Here is a 15,111-nt window from a genome sequence, read left to right on the forward strand (position 1 = left end):
TTTTCTCAGAACTCTGCTTATGCAATGTGGCTGTTCTCACAGCTCCAGGTCAACCAAAACCTAAATAATCCATTTTAGAGCTCTAGCTCTTCCCCCTCAGAAATGCATCTCATTTTTAGGCATGATGCCATTTACCTTGGGAGCAACAGATGTGATAGAGAATGAATATTCTCCAGGAGGTGGTGAACCAAGATGGGGAAACTGAGGCCCAAGCAGGTATAATATAACTCATAGGTTATTCGTGCTCCTCCTTGAACATGCCCCATCTCTTCCACTGTAGAAGAAGCCATTTATTTTCTGAGTTGAAAACCATTTCAGGCTGCCTGCTTGTTTATTTTAGTGTGTTCCTAACTCTTGGACCAATCCCAACCATTATGAAACCTTCTATGAATAATAATGAAGCTCTTCATTCCTGGGGGTCCCAAAGGTTATCATTTCTAGTTCATTGCAGGGCACTTTGGATGCCCCAGTTGAGCCCTAAATGCTTGGAACCTTTGGGAGAAAGCTTGCCTGATTCTGCCATTCGCCTCCTTTATAAGTCTATAATGTGTTTTAATGTGCAGAGATATGTCATATAAGCAGTAATTTCTCATTATTATCACAACATTTTTCCTTAAATAGGCAAAACTATATCTGACCTGAATTTGTTCTTGTCATGGCTTGTGTGCACAAGAAGAGTCTCGTTTGCCGCTACAATATGTTAATATTGTATTAATTAGCTTCCCAGGGCTGCCCAAACAAGGAACAGAAAGGATTTATCTAAATCATGAAACATGAAATGAAGCTAACACTTTGTTAATTATATTTTAAGGGCAGACTCGGCATTAGGTAGCAGAATGAAATGTAGGCCTAATTTTTGAAAGAAAATAACAGAAAACAGCACTCGATTAAGAAAACATTTGTTTAGCACCTACTGTGTGCAAATTCTGAGAGGCAAAAGAGGCTGAGACAAATATAATTGGCCCATTTAGTTCTACAGTCATAGTTAAAAGGCAATAAAGGGCAAGGTAATATAAGTATTTTGATTTAGTGTTAATTAGCTTAAATGTATTAGATTGAACCTTATGAAATTGACAATGTCTGACCATTTTTCACCAAAAGAAGTGGCAATTTCATGAGTCAACCTAATATCAATGTACTCTTAAATTGTACCAGCTCCTAAAACATTATATTATTCATTTTCTTTCCATTTTCTCAAATTTTCATTTCAAGTTGAAACTGTCACTATTAGAAAATCAATACAGGGTAAATATAGGTCAGAGATTTGACTCCTGTTTTTTCTCTTTATTTTTTTTTTAAACTCAAAATTAACATATACTTTGCAGCTCTAAAATGTCTCATTATATGAGATTTTTTTAAAAAAGATTTTATTTATTTGACAGAGAGAGAGACACAGTGAGAGAGGGAACACAAGCAGGGGGAGTGGGAGAGGGAGAAGCAGGCTTCCCGTGGAGCAGGGAGCCCAATGTGGGCTCGATCCCAGGACCCTGGGATCATGACCTGAGGCGAAGGCAGACGCTTAACGACTGAGCCACCCAGGCGCCCCGAGATATTTTTCTTTATTTGATTGAGAGTCATGGACCCTGCTACCTGTCCCTCAATACCTCAAACTCAGTTTTTCATGCCATTCCCATTGTGATCTTCATGCAAAACCATCATCTCCATTTCCTTCTGTTCTGCAGAGATAGATGTTCGATTGTAGAACACTCTGCTTTTTTGAAATATTTCTCTATAGGAGATTAAATCTAACCCCTAGTTTGCCCCCAAATTACAGGTTACTGAGAAGTCAGAACAGGTTGCCATACGTGTATTCCACTAAATCCATTCTTTTAATTCCTTCAACATTTAACAGGTAGTTACCAAGCACCCCTATTTTGCACAAGCATTGGAGTTGGTCCCCTGCCAAATATGAGATGTATGCATTAATATAAATACAAATTTCATGCTACCTAAATATCAGGCACTGCTCCAAGCACTTGACACTTATTAATCTATTTAACTCCACTCAATGGAGTGGGTACCATTGTCCTATCCATTTTAAAGATGAGGAAACTGAGACCAGAAAAGTTAAGTGAGCTTCTAGAACCCAAACGCTCAACCAAGTCACCAATAATCTATCTAGTCATTGTGGGGGACCCAATGTTAAAAAGCAAGTGCTTCTCCCAGACTATGGACTCAAAGTCTGACAAATTTGCAGTGTCTGCTGATGCCCTAAAATATTAAGTACCAACCCAGGCCGACTCGTGTATAATGTCAGAAACTATTGTGCCTCTGAATCTCCTTCTGCTCAGGACACTAAAACATGCCTCCTTGAGGCCTCAGCACACACTGGGACACACACGCTGACCTACACATTCTTGCAGAGTCACATCTTAACCCAAATCTTATCGCAACCCTGCCAAAGGCCAGGCACTATCAAGAAAATGTTCACTCATCTTCCCGTTAGGCCCCAGGTGTGAACACTGATAACAGATCTAAATTCGAAGAAAATCAACAGAAGTCATCTCAGTCAACCTGAAAAGTGTAGTGACTCATTCACACCCTTTCACAGGGCTCCTACTGGGCTGCCCTGGTTCCCCGGAACCAGCCTCCAGGCCTCCTGCAGCTGGGCGAGTGCAGCACGGGGCTTGATCACTCTCTCCTCCGAGGGGCTTGATCACTCTCTCCTCCGAGGACCGAGGACCGGATGAGCCTCGACTCCCTGGTGCTAGGCGTCTGAACTGCTCAGCAGCTGCCCCACTGCTTCTGTCCCCGGGGCGGGCTAAACAAGGTTGCCTTAGAAAAAAATAACAGGGAAGAAGATGCTGACTTTTCAGCCCCGAGAGTATATTCCTTCACTCTGGAGCTAAAATCATAACATCTAAATTTGACTCGACTTATGTCTGCTCTTATAAACCGTGTGTGCAGACTGCCGAAAACAAAACAAAACAATTCAACATCTCATTAGAAAGACAGGAGCTGGTAGGCCAACTTACTAGAACAAAGAAAAGAAAAACAGGTTTTTTAATCTCAACACACACACACACACACACACACACACACACACACACACACGCACGCGCGCGCAAGTTGCCCTGACGATGAAGAGCAATTTACGTATTCAAGGATTTTCTTGTTCAAATTTAAATGAGCCACAGGAACTTAACTGAGCTAAGCTTCAGGTCTCCATCCTGAGAGGAACGTCTGGCTTCTATGTCTGCCTCGAGTAAAGCCATGAGCAGAGCAGGTGAGAGCAAGGACTCGGGGGCCAGACAGCCCTGGCTGGGATCTCAGCTCCACCATGTTCCAGCTGTGCGGCCCTGGGAGTTACTTAACCATCAGTAATGGTGCCTCCACTTTCTCACCGGTAACACGGGAGTAATACAACTGAAATTAACCTGCATGGGTTTGTCCTGAGGATCGAGGGAAATAGCACGTGGAGAAAGGTTTAGAACAATGCCTGGCTCTGAGTAAGCCCTCCACACATGCCAGTTATTTGTAAGAATAACTTGAAATGAGTTCCTGTAACCCACTTGAAATTGAGTTCTTTTTTGTTTTTAACTTAAATTTTGTAGCACTGTGATCTCATTTTTTTTTTCTTCTTTTGTGTGCATGCAGAAGGAGGATGTTTAGCTGTCCTTGGAATACAGTCTTTCATTAAAGAACCATTATTAAGCCTCTTCAAGTTTCTCTCCTGCAGTAGATGGTCCAGATTACTTAATTGTTCTGCTTTACATGCTTTAATCATTTATTTGAACTTCTCAACCATCCAGAGTTAGTACACACAGAAATATCATCTAGGAAACTTTGATTTTGAAATTCCTTATCACCTGCAGTCCCTGAGCTCAAATGTTTAAAATCCACTGTTTGCAGTTCTTTACCTCATTGGTCAGCAGGCTTTCCTCTGCTATTTTGCCACAGTCCCCTCGTTCCCAACTGCATAGCTCAGCATAAGCCAAAACAGAAGAGACCGTAGGTCATTCATTCTTTCATCCAGTATTTATCAGGGGCCTACTACAGGCCAGGCACTGTGCTGTGTTATAAAATTACAAACAAGACACTCCCTACTTGGAGAAGTGTACAGCTTGGAAGGGAAGACATAGAAGTAAACAAACCATTGCAAAAATCTTCCATGAGATGCTGTCTTTGACTTGAGAAGGTGCCAGGATACACTTGGGGCAGAAGGGAGGGAGAACTCAGCTCTACTTGGTGGGTCTGGGAAGGTTACACAGAGAGGGTGACTTTGGAGCCATATTAACAGGTGGCAAGGACTGGGGAGAAGGAGGAGGAGAGTCTTCAAGGAAGAAGGAACACCTAGGAACAATCTGCACATCACATCACCAGGGAACCTTCCATGATGCTGTTATGAGTGGGGCCTGGGGTCTAGGAAAGATGCAAAGACATAAGACTGCCCATCGTTTTGAAAGTCAGCAGGGAATGTCAATGTGACATGTAAAAAGCAATATATGTATTCCTTACTAGTTATTTGTTTTAAATACCCCTTCATATATATGACATATATGAGGTAAATAATATTCATGGAGGAGTCTTCATTTTTTTTTAAGATTTTAGTTATTTATTTGACACAGAGAGAGAGTGAGCACAAGCAGAGGGAGCGGCAGGCAGAGGGAGAGGGAGACTTCCCACTGAGCAAGGAGCCGGATGCGGGGCTCAATCCCAGGACCCCGGGATCATGACCTGAACCGAAGGCAGACACCTAACCGACTGAGCCACCCAGGTGCCCCTTCATTTTTAATCTTCTAGGAAATAATTTTTCAAGTACAATAAGATGTTAGCATTATTTCCATATTGATGCCTGACATAGTATTTATCTACTTACTTGTTTACTTATTTATTAGCTGTCTCCCCCTACTAGGAGGTAATCTCCATGAGGTCAGGGACTTTGCCTCTTTTGTTCAAATCTGCATCCCCAGCCCCTAAAACAGTGTTTGACTCATGATAGGTACTCAGTAAATATTTGTGGAGTAAATGAATAAATTTCCATGTGGGTAAAAAAAAACAATCATACCCTTTACTAATGAGAAAAAAAAAAAAAAAGAAAGAAACCTGGACTTAAAACAGTTTTTCATGAACAGATCCAATTTGCAAAAATGGAACTGAAATTTAAAAGCTATTTTTCTTCCTGGAGCTCTGCTTCTGGGAAAATCACAGCTGCCAGCTTAGATGGTGGTTTTAACTGCCCAGTTACAGATTCCACACAGTTACACGTATTGGCAGAGCTCGGCTTCCTTAAATGCTCTTGGATCCATAAGGAAATGGTGATTTTCCTTATTGATTTAATGCCAGTTCCTCTTCTGTGAAAAATCCTGTGTGCTGCTCAGTGGAACATATACAATAAAAACCAAACACTGAAGGCCAAAAATTAAGTAAGTCACTCATGTTCTTCTTCAGTCGTGTGATGTTAAATAAACCATCGCTACTTTCGAGCTGGAGTGTTCAATCATTTTCCCCTTTAAATTTAGCAGAGTGATTATTCCTCCTGGTGGATTGTGCATATGCTCCTTCTGATCTGTGCAATAGCTCATTCCTGGATGAACTTTAAGCTCTGAAGGAACGCCTCTAAAATATTGTTTCTGAATCGTCGGAGAAATGTTTCACGTTCTTTTTACTCCAAAATGGTTACAGCAAACCACTCTCTCCAAGCTTCCCATTTTCCAAGAAGACAGAAAAAGAACTTTGGGCCACAGGGCTATGATGACACAATAATAATTCTACTTCCCGTGGATTTTACTCAGTGGTCTCCTAGAGGCTACAATGGAAGAAAACCCATCGTCAGCAATTATTTACCATGAACAGGATACTGAGCTAGGTCCATAGACTACAAAGAGGGGTGAGGCTTGGTTCCTATCCTCTGGAGCTTACAAATTAGCTGGGGAGGTAAGACACAAACCACAAAGTGAAATTCAACAACACAGTTAAGTGCCACACAGGATGCCTGAGAGCACAGGGTCGCCAGACAGCGTTCCTGGGAGGGACAGTCTTGAATTTGAGCTGGACCTTTAGTGGGGGGCTGGAGGGAGAAAAAGCAGAGCAGTAAGAATCTTCATGGATGCCATTGCCCGGGGTCCCACCTGGCTGAGGTGGAAGTTACAGGGGATAGGGTAGGGGATAGATTGAGGATGGCCTCAAATGTCACTCTAAGAACTTAGTGCTTGATTCTATAAGTAAAGAGGAATCAGCAAGAGGGTTTTTTTTTTTAAGATTTTATTTATTTATTTGACACACAGAGAGAGAGAGAGAGCACAAGCAGGGGGAGCGGCAGCCAGAGGGAGAGGGAGAAGCAGGCTCCCCGCAGAGCAGGGAGCCTGATGTGGGACTCAGTCCCAGGACCCCGGGATCATGACCTGAGCCGAAGGCAGTTGCTTAACCAACTGAGCCACCAAGATGTTTTTGAGCAGAAAGGATATAAGCTCAGCAGTGCTTTAAAGAAATGTAATCAAGCAGCAATCCGTGCTATTAATTTCATTGGGGGCTCTTCAGAATTGAGATAATGAGACCCTGACCCAGGCTGGGACAGTAGGATATCTCCATCATGCAGCACATTCTCATGAAGACTTCTTAAGGGCTTCTGCTGAATTGCACTCAGTATGCCTGCCCATCTCTGCGCCGTAAGATGCTGTGTGCTGCTTGGAAGTGGCCTCGTGCCTTCAGAGCCCCACGGTTTGCACAGGGAACAGGCCCAGGCATGATCTGCACACAAACCTCAGAGACTCTAGGCAATTTACCCTCCAGAAGCCGGGAAGAGTCCTAGAGCCCACAGAGTCCACATCCTCAGTTTATTCCTGCAGAAGGCAGCCCTCGCTCGGGTTCCCACAGCTCATCAGTGACAGGTGCAGTGACTTACAACACCTTGGCTGTGCTTCCAAAGCAGGTTCAAATTCTGCTTTGTGGTGTGTGTATGCAAATTCTGGCATAATCCAGAAGAATTTTAGTCCTAACCGAGGTAGTTAAAGCTCCTTTCTTTACTCACCCCCAGGCCCTCCCGGCCAGAGCCAGTCCCCTGCCTCAGCCCCCACTTCATCTTTGTCAACTCCTAGCCTCAGTGCTTTTCTGAACACCCCAGGGCTTTTAGATCTCTGCTCACACCCTGCTGTTTCTTGCATCCTGCCATCGATTATGCTACCCCCTTTGGAATACTTTATAGCCCCAGCTCAGGCCTCACCACTTTCGGGAGACCCCTCTACACACATCATGGCCTCAGCCCCTCCCCTAGGTAGACTAAGGTCTCCCTCCTTAGCCCTCCATGCTACCTTGCACAGGGCCCTCTCCCCGTGTCTCCACGATGTCTTATTATTGCCTGTTTATGTGCCTGCCTTCCACCCTTCAACTGCGAGCTCCCTGAGGACAGCGACTGTGGGTGTGCATCATTGAACACGCAGCATCTAGCACATTCTTTTTTTTTTTTTGTAAAGATTTTATTTATTTATTTGACAGAGAGAGACAAAGCGAGAGAAGGAGCACAAGCAGGAGGAGTGGGAGAGGGAGAAGCAGGCTTCCCGCCGAGCAGGGAGCCCGATGCGGGGCTCGATCCCAGGACCCTGGGATCATGACCTGAGCCAAAGGCAGACGCTTAACGACTGAGCCACCCAGGCGCCCCCATCTAGCACATTCTAAGCCACATACTGGCACATACCAGGCATTCACATGTCTGATGAATGAATGAATGACATTTGCCTTCTTGGTGCATTCATTTATTTAATAAACATTTATTAAGCAACTACTTATGATCAGCACTGTGGTAGTTGCATTTACATGTCAAAATATCCTGAGGCACTCAAGTTCCAAATTATGTGTGCATAAATTATGCACGTGGAATGTTAACACGCATATGCAGCGGAGATCGCATCCGCAACTACAAATACCAAAGCTATAGCAAATGCAGTAAACTGCGTGCCAGATGTCCCTGAAATTTACAAAGAACCAAGCACCAAAAATGACAGTTAGCTCCATAAGGCCTGTAAGAGAAAAAAAGAAAAACGTAAAAGAAGAAAAGAACCTCCAGCAGAAGGAAGTGGCTATGGTTTATTTATTTATTTTTTTTCTATGCCCTAGAGCTGGGGGTGGGGTAGATTTATAAAAGCGTTCTATGCTGGGCAGGTTCATGTAAGTCTGAGTTCCTCAAGGGTTGGCTCTTAGGAGTTGTTAGGAAAATTCATTGCCATGCACGAGTCGGCGGACTGGTTTTTTTATTCCACCGGAAATTGTTCATGGGGACTGCATTAGTGGCCCCTTAATGCTTTGCCTGATAGAGAGACAGCAGGTTCACCCAAGCAGTTCTGGAGCTCTGATCACTGCCAATTAGGGGAGCATTGTCTGGCTGCCATAATCAAGTGAGTATAAATATATTTATTGTGATTGGAAGAGGGAAGGGAGACAGCAGGGAGATTGAGGCAGAAGCTACCACCCCTTGCCTGGCTCCCGCCTGGGTCAGACTGAGCATTTCTGTCCCCCGGGTGCTCAGTAAGTGGTCACTGGCTCTCTGAGGTAGACTACACTGTTGAGAATTCAAGAAGAGAATTGTTTTACCCAGAAGGGGCCTTGCCCCTCCTTATTTTTTTTTTTTTCCTTGCGTCTTCCTCCCCCTTTTCACATTTGTTTCCGTGGAAGCTGAAGAGAGAAGAGAAACCAGATGCCACGGTGATCACATTTTAATTCTGTCCTGTCTGCCCTGCTACCCCCACCCAGCTTACCTGCAGCTCTGAGTGATCTCAGGCAGGACTCACTGCCCTCGCTGCCTGCCCGAGTATTCTAGTCTGTCTGGCATGGGCTTTATTTCATTGTCGGCTGTGGAACTTTTGCAGGAATATCTGTGATGTGTCTCAGAGCTGGGGTTGAAAGACCCTGATAAAAATAGTTTCCTGCGGCGGACTGATAAGGGAGGGATTTCTCACATTTAAACGGCTAAAAAAGGAGGCACATTGAGTCACATCTGGTGGCATTCTTGTCTGACTGGAGAGCGGGGTCTGTGTAAGCATCTGCACAGATTTGAAAACGCAGGCTGCATCCAGTCAGTCCCAAACAAATGGCTGGGCCCCATACAAATGGCCGAACCACATTGTCCCAGGAGAGGTCGATGACAGAACGGATCTCAGGGCTGAATTTCAAACTCTGGTCAGTGCAGGGCCAGTCCATCAAACACATGACTGGTTTTCTCACCCTTGACTCTTTGATAATGGCATTGATAGAGCTGAGTTGATTTCAGCTGTTTTCCTCCAGCCTCATCCTGTGAGGGCTGCTGGGCCTCAGCACCTGGGGGCGGGAGACCCTTCCCCGTGGTGACAACAGAGTAAGGAGCCCCCTTCCCCCTGCCTTGTGTCCTGTTCCCTTCAGCCTATACAGTTTGTCTTCCCGACTGCAAATTGCCCTCAGTCTGTCTTCTCAAACCGGACACAAACTATTTTATTACTGGTAGCACAGATATGGTACGTGACAATATAAGGGAAGGTGTAGATACACAAAATAAATTTCTAGAGCTCACTCAGCCTGAAGGCATCTGACCACCCTTATCCAGCCTGTTCCTGCTAAATTGTTCCTTCCTCAGCTGCTCAGAAATTGTCAAGGCCAATTGTCAAATTCCTTTCACCCAGCTACCAGAAATGAGTATTTTGCTGAATTTTCAGGTCTTGATGGACAAAACACTTCATTTTTCTGTTTTCTACTTCTTGCCAGATATATCGTTTTTTTGAGAACTAGAGCTCATTTATCTCCAAGGGAGAAAAAAAAGTCATTCCATACTTACTGGTTAGCAAATTACCACTTAGAGGAAAAATACAGAGGAACTCTCACTGTTAATAAATGGGTTATTTGCCTTGGCCGAACCCTGGCTGATGGATAGCACTGTTCCCTTCAAGTTGGCTTAATTTTCTCTCATTGGTTTTTGTTTCCTTGAAGCAAAGAGATGTCTTGATTCTTTCTTTGTTTGATTCTGCTTTTAAGGAATGTGCCTATATCCTTTGGGTCTGTTTCTTTTGTAAGCTGGTTCGATTAAACCCCTCGAATTTATTGAGCCTGTCGTATTGGGTGCTGTGGGTTCCTCTAGAATTGCCCCAGCTTGAAAGGTGGATGGAGTCACTCATCTGAATGCTAACTCCCTCCTAATCCATTGGTTTTCTGCTGTGTAGATGAGTGTGTGAAATAGCCATCTAGCAAGACATAGTGCCCTGTCAGAAACTGAGCCTAGGTTTGGTAGTCAGTGAGACCTGGGTTAGGGCACCTCCCTTTCTCTTCTGAGTCATACAGTCCTCGTTATAGATCCTGATGGGGACAGCAGGGCCGTCTGTTCTTCTGTTCTTTGCTATTCTCCATAACAAGAAGCCAAACAGACAGTGAAGAGTCTGGTCTGACCACATAATGTTAGTACAAGTTACAGATCGCTGTAAGAAGATATTTTTGGCCTGAGCATTGAGGTGGCATTTAGGTGCTGTATTTGGTGCATGTCATTTAGTTATAGGGATAAAATCTCTTGAACACTCATAAAGCTCTGGATCTGGTTGGACATTACATCCTACCTCATTTTGATTCTTTTTACTCACGGTACTTCCTGCTAAGAAATGATAAAAGCAAAAAAAAAGGTCCAGTTAATAGTATTGTACCAATGTCAGTTTCCTGGTGTTGGTGCTGTACCATGGTGATGTACGACGTCACCATCGTGGGAAGAAGATGAAGAGGACAGGGAACTTTCTGGACTATTTCTGCAATTTCCTGTGGGTCTATAATTATTTCAAAATAGAAAGTTTAATGAGAGAGAGAGAATATGGAATGGCAATTGGGAGAAGTGGGTGCTCATCTTGGTTTTGCTTCCTGGGGCTGAACAAATATTTACATTTTGTTTTCCTCTTCCTCCCGTTTTTGCATATAGATTTTGTGAACAGTCAGCTATAAAAGGGTTCATTTTTCTGTAGAAGAGAAAAAAAATGTAGAAGAGCCAAGAGAACCCCTGTCAACATCGGGTTAGAAGGCCTACTTCCTGTCTCTCTTCACCCTCTTTACCTACACAAACTTACCTTCTGCACTCACACTCACTTTGTCCTTCCTTCCCATTTAAGGGGAGATACCTACAAGCGAATTCCTACACAAGGCATCCAACCCTTCCTTGTGTTTCCAGAGCTCAGTCCTTGTACATAATCACCCCATGTGAGTTCCTTCTAAGCCTGGGTTTTAATAACCATCTATATGAGAATAGCTTCCAACTTCCAGTATATGTCTACTCAGACGTCTACGCTGAGATCTACACCTATATATCCAACCCCTGCCTAGGAATCTCTACCTAGATGTTTCTCAAGCATTTCAGACTCCTTCCAAATTATCTTTTCTTCCCATAGCGCCTTAGCTCTGAAAATGTTATCACCATCTACCATATTGTCCACAGCAGAAAGATGAGAACCATTCCAGATCCATGCTGGTCAATATGGTAGCTGCTAGCCACTTGTTCTATTAAGTACTTCAAATATGGTTGGTCCAAATCAAGATGTACTATGATTATAAAATGCACACCAGACTTAGTTCAGAAAAAAGAATACAAAATATTTCAGTAATATTTTATATTGATTTCATGTTGAAATGATAGTATTTGGGATATATCATGTTAAATAAAATAAATTGTTAAAAATAAAATTTTTTAATATGCTACTGAGATATTTAAAGTTACATGTGTGGCTCACATTTGTGACTTGCATATTTCTGTTGGAGAGCACTGCTCTAGACTCTTCTCTGCCTTTTAGCCATTGACAGTTGGCTGAAGTAATAGACAAGGCATGGTATTAGTTAAGTCCGCAGGCTGAATTTGAATCCTGGCTCCAACACGTTTTGACACATGTGACCTTAGACAATTTTCTAACCTCTTTGCACCTCAGTTCTCTCATATGTCAGATGGATAGAACAACAGGTCTTACTTCTCAGGATCTTGCAAGTGTTAAATGAGATAACATGTAAAGCACTTACTATTGAGACAAAAGCCCAAGGTCAAGGGAAGAAGCAAGGTCTCTCGCTGTCATATTTCAGGCCCCCATTGTTTCTGGCCAAGACCACTGCAGTGGTTTCTTCGTCTCCAGTTTTACCCCGCTCCCCAATCCTTCATACTGCCTCCAGATTAAACATTTCCTAATGCAGATGTTATCAACACTTTCCGTAATTCCCCCTCACCCGCGGCATGAGGTCCAATGTCCTTGGCATGCTGTGCAAGGTCCTCCATGACCTTGCCCCCACCCAAATCACCAAGCGAAACCCCCACCAATGCACGGTGGTTATAATGAACCAAATGGGCTCCACAACTCCTATTTACACGTATCATTCCTTCCATTGGTGATGTACATGCCCTCAGCTTGTCACAAGACTCAGTTTCTTTGTCATCTCACTTGGGAAGCTCCCCCGGCCCCTCCTGCACCTGTACCCATTCCAGGCTCCATTAGGAACCACTCCTCTGAGCTCCTCAACCACTTGAAGTTTGGCTCTGTTACCACACAGATCTCATTTGTTTGGTCAATTTGTCTGTCTTTCCTTCAAGACTGGGATCCAACTGAGGTCTAGGACCGCTTCTCTAATGCACTTGGGATCTCCCTGTGGAGCACAATGCCTGGCACAAAGTGGAACCCAGTAGATGTCTGCTGAGTGAATGCATAAAGCATAGGAGATACTCCCGAGAGAGACAAGGAGAGTGAAAGCCCTGTGAGGTCAAGCAGCAGAAAATGTGGACCAGACCGAGGAGAAGTCACCACTGCTTGGCCATGCAGACAACGTTGGGAGAGAAAAGAATCTGGACAAGGAGTCAGTAATGGAGGATTTGAAATGAAAGAGAATAAAAAAGAGGGGTGCCTGGGTGGCTCAGTCGGTTAAAGGTCTGCCTTAGGCTCAGGTCATGATCTTGGGGTCCTGGGATCAATCAGGTCATGATCTTGGGGTCCCACATCAGCTCCCTGCTCAGTGGGGAGCCTGCTTCTCTTTCTCCCTCTCTCCCAGCTCGTGCTTGCTCACTCACTCGCTCTCTCTCTCAAATAAATAAACAAAATCTTTTAAAAAGGGGGGGGCGGGGCACCTGGGTGGCTCAGTCAGTGAAGGGTCTGCCTTTGGCTCAAGTCATGATCTCAGGGTCCTGGGATCAAGCCCTGCATCGGGCTCCCTGCTCAGTGGGGAACCTGCTTTTCCCTCTCTCTCTCTCTCTGTGCATGCTCTCTCTCTCTCAAATAAATAAATAAAATCTTAAAAAAAGAGAGAGAAGATCGTGAAGGGAAGAGAACCACATTAGGTACTATTGGGGGTTCAGTAGCTTCCTCTACAGTGGTTCCAGGAAGAGGGAAGTTTCTAGAAAAGCACAAATCATATTTAAAAATAAAAAAAAAGATAAGGTATCAGCAGCCGAATCAAGGATTATTTGTCATCGGGACTAGAGACACGAGTAATATAAGTAAACGTCAACTTGGTGACTATGTGATGAGACTACTAATAATTCACTGGGGCCGGTGCCCAGGAGTTTTTTTTTTTTTTTTTTTTTTACTGTGGTGCAAATGCCAAGCATGGAAAAATTTGACAAGTTATAGATATGAGAGTGCAGATAGTGAAGTTGCGAATAACGATGTGAAATGCCAGAATAATCACAAGAGAAGCGGCTGAATACGTAAGAAGGCTTAGAGGAGTCCTGCTTTACCGCAAATACGGATTACAAGAAAATTCACTTACAGAAACAGAAATTCCAATCTATCAAACCCACTTATCAAAACCCGTAGTATGCCAGAATGCTTAACAGGAAAAGTGTGCCTTTTGGCCCACACCTCGTGGAAAGTAGCAAATAACACACGAAAGGCAGAGCAGGTGGGAAGTATGACATTTTGTGGCTTCCAGCATATATGAATGAGAGAATATTCACTTCCACATGCAAACCATAACCTTCGCGGGAACCCCTAAAGGCTTCATTCCAAGACTGCGAGTCTCCTGCCACAAGTTGGCCCACTCCCCAGTTTTTATGTCAGAGACCCTGTAAAGCAAGCATTGTGTGAGATGAAAAGCAGCGAGCAGAGCAGAGAGGACAGGGTGGAAAGGTCAAAGGACTCCTTGCCATCATTCCTAACAATACACCATCTACCCTTGTGAGATTTTTGTGGACAAGGTAAACATTTGGAATATACTTATGCTAGAAAACGTATGCTCAAAAATTTGTCTGAAATTCAAATTGAACTGGGCATTGTGTACTTTATCTAGCAGCCCTACCTAGTGAGGGATACACTTTCTCACTCATTCTTCCTGAGAGCCACAGCATGTCTCGGTCATTGGTAGTTATCGTGGAATATGCATAAAGTCGCGGTAGTTAGCAAACATAGAGTGCCTGCGATGTGACAGGCACCATACTCAGTGTTTTAGACGGATATCTCAAATATTCAGATATCTTCACAAGAACGCTAAGGCAGGTACTATTATTATTATTCCTGTTTTAAAGATGAGAAAAATGAGACTCAGAGAGATGAAATAACTTGCTCAGGATCACCCAAATAGCTAGTGGTACAGCCAGGATTTGAACTCTGGTAGCTGGACTCCAAAAGGCCACGTACTTGCCCACCTCACTGAACGTGGCAGCTGCACCAAGCAAGGGGTAAATACATTGAGTCCCCCAGGAGAGTAAAAGAGCATGAGAGCATAGGGTATATGACAAGGGCAGACCCCGAGTAAGGCTTAGAAGGGGCAGTTGAAGTTAGACCCGATGCCTTTGTTTATGTTAGAAAAGTGTGCCCCTAACTTTAAGCAGATGCAGCCCCACATCAGGACTCAAAACCTGATAGAAGAGCACTGGTTAAATTTTAGCCCCCACTGCAGCCTCAGCCATGTGCTCTAGTACAGTAAACAACCTGCGCAACTGTACATAGTAGCCTGAGTTAGGTAGCAGAAGGAGGACCAGTGCAGAGGTGAGGATGCGGAGGGAGTGCTTAGAGAATGATGAAAAGCCATCCTAAGGCATGTGCGCATGATATTCTGAAGTCTATTTAGAGAGATATGATGGGGAAGAGATTGCTAAGGCCTGAAATGGCAATAGGAGAGTCTTGAGTGGATCTGGGGGGTAGCATGACAACATGGCTTCGACAAATTCTAAATGGGAAGATGACTCTCAGAAAGTGTGTGCCAGAAAGC

At 44.0% G+C, this 15,111-nt stretch overlaps 1 protein-coding gene across 2 annotated transcripts in view; it reads left to right on the forward strand.

Moving 5' to 3' along the window:
* Nucleotides 1-15,111, forward strand: part of GRAP2 (GRB2 related adaptor protein 2) — a 62,516-nt gene that overhangs the window by 15,936 nt on the left and 31,469 nt on the right. Inside the window, exon 1 of one of the 2 annotated variants that reach the window (XM_078076650.1) lies at nucleotides 8,095-8,330. The exons of the other annotated variant lie outside the window; for it this stretch is intronic. The gene's annotated coding sequence lies outside the window, so the exon portion shown is untranslated. Of the gene's footprint in view, nucleotides 1-8,094; nucleotides 8,331-15,111 lie in introns of those variants that run through there. 2 annotated transcript variants of the gene reach the window in all.

Source organism: Halichoerus grypus, chromosome 6 (genome assembly GCF_964656455.1).
Source record: "Halichoerus grypus chromosome 6, mHalGry1.hap1.1, whole genome shotgun sequence".
NCBI classification, from domain to species: Eukaryota; Metazoa; Chordata; class Mammalia; order Carnivora; family Phocidae; genus Halichoerus; species Halichoerus grypus.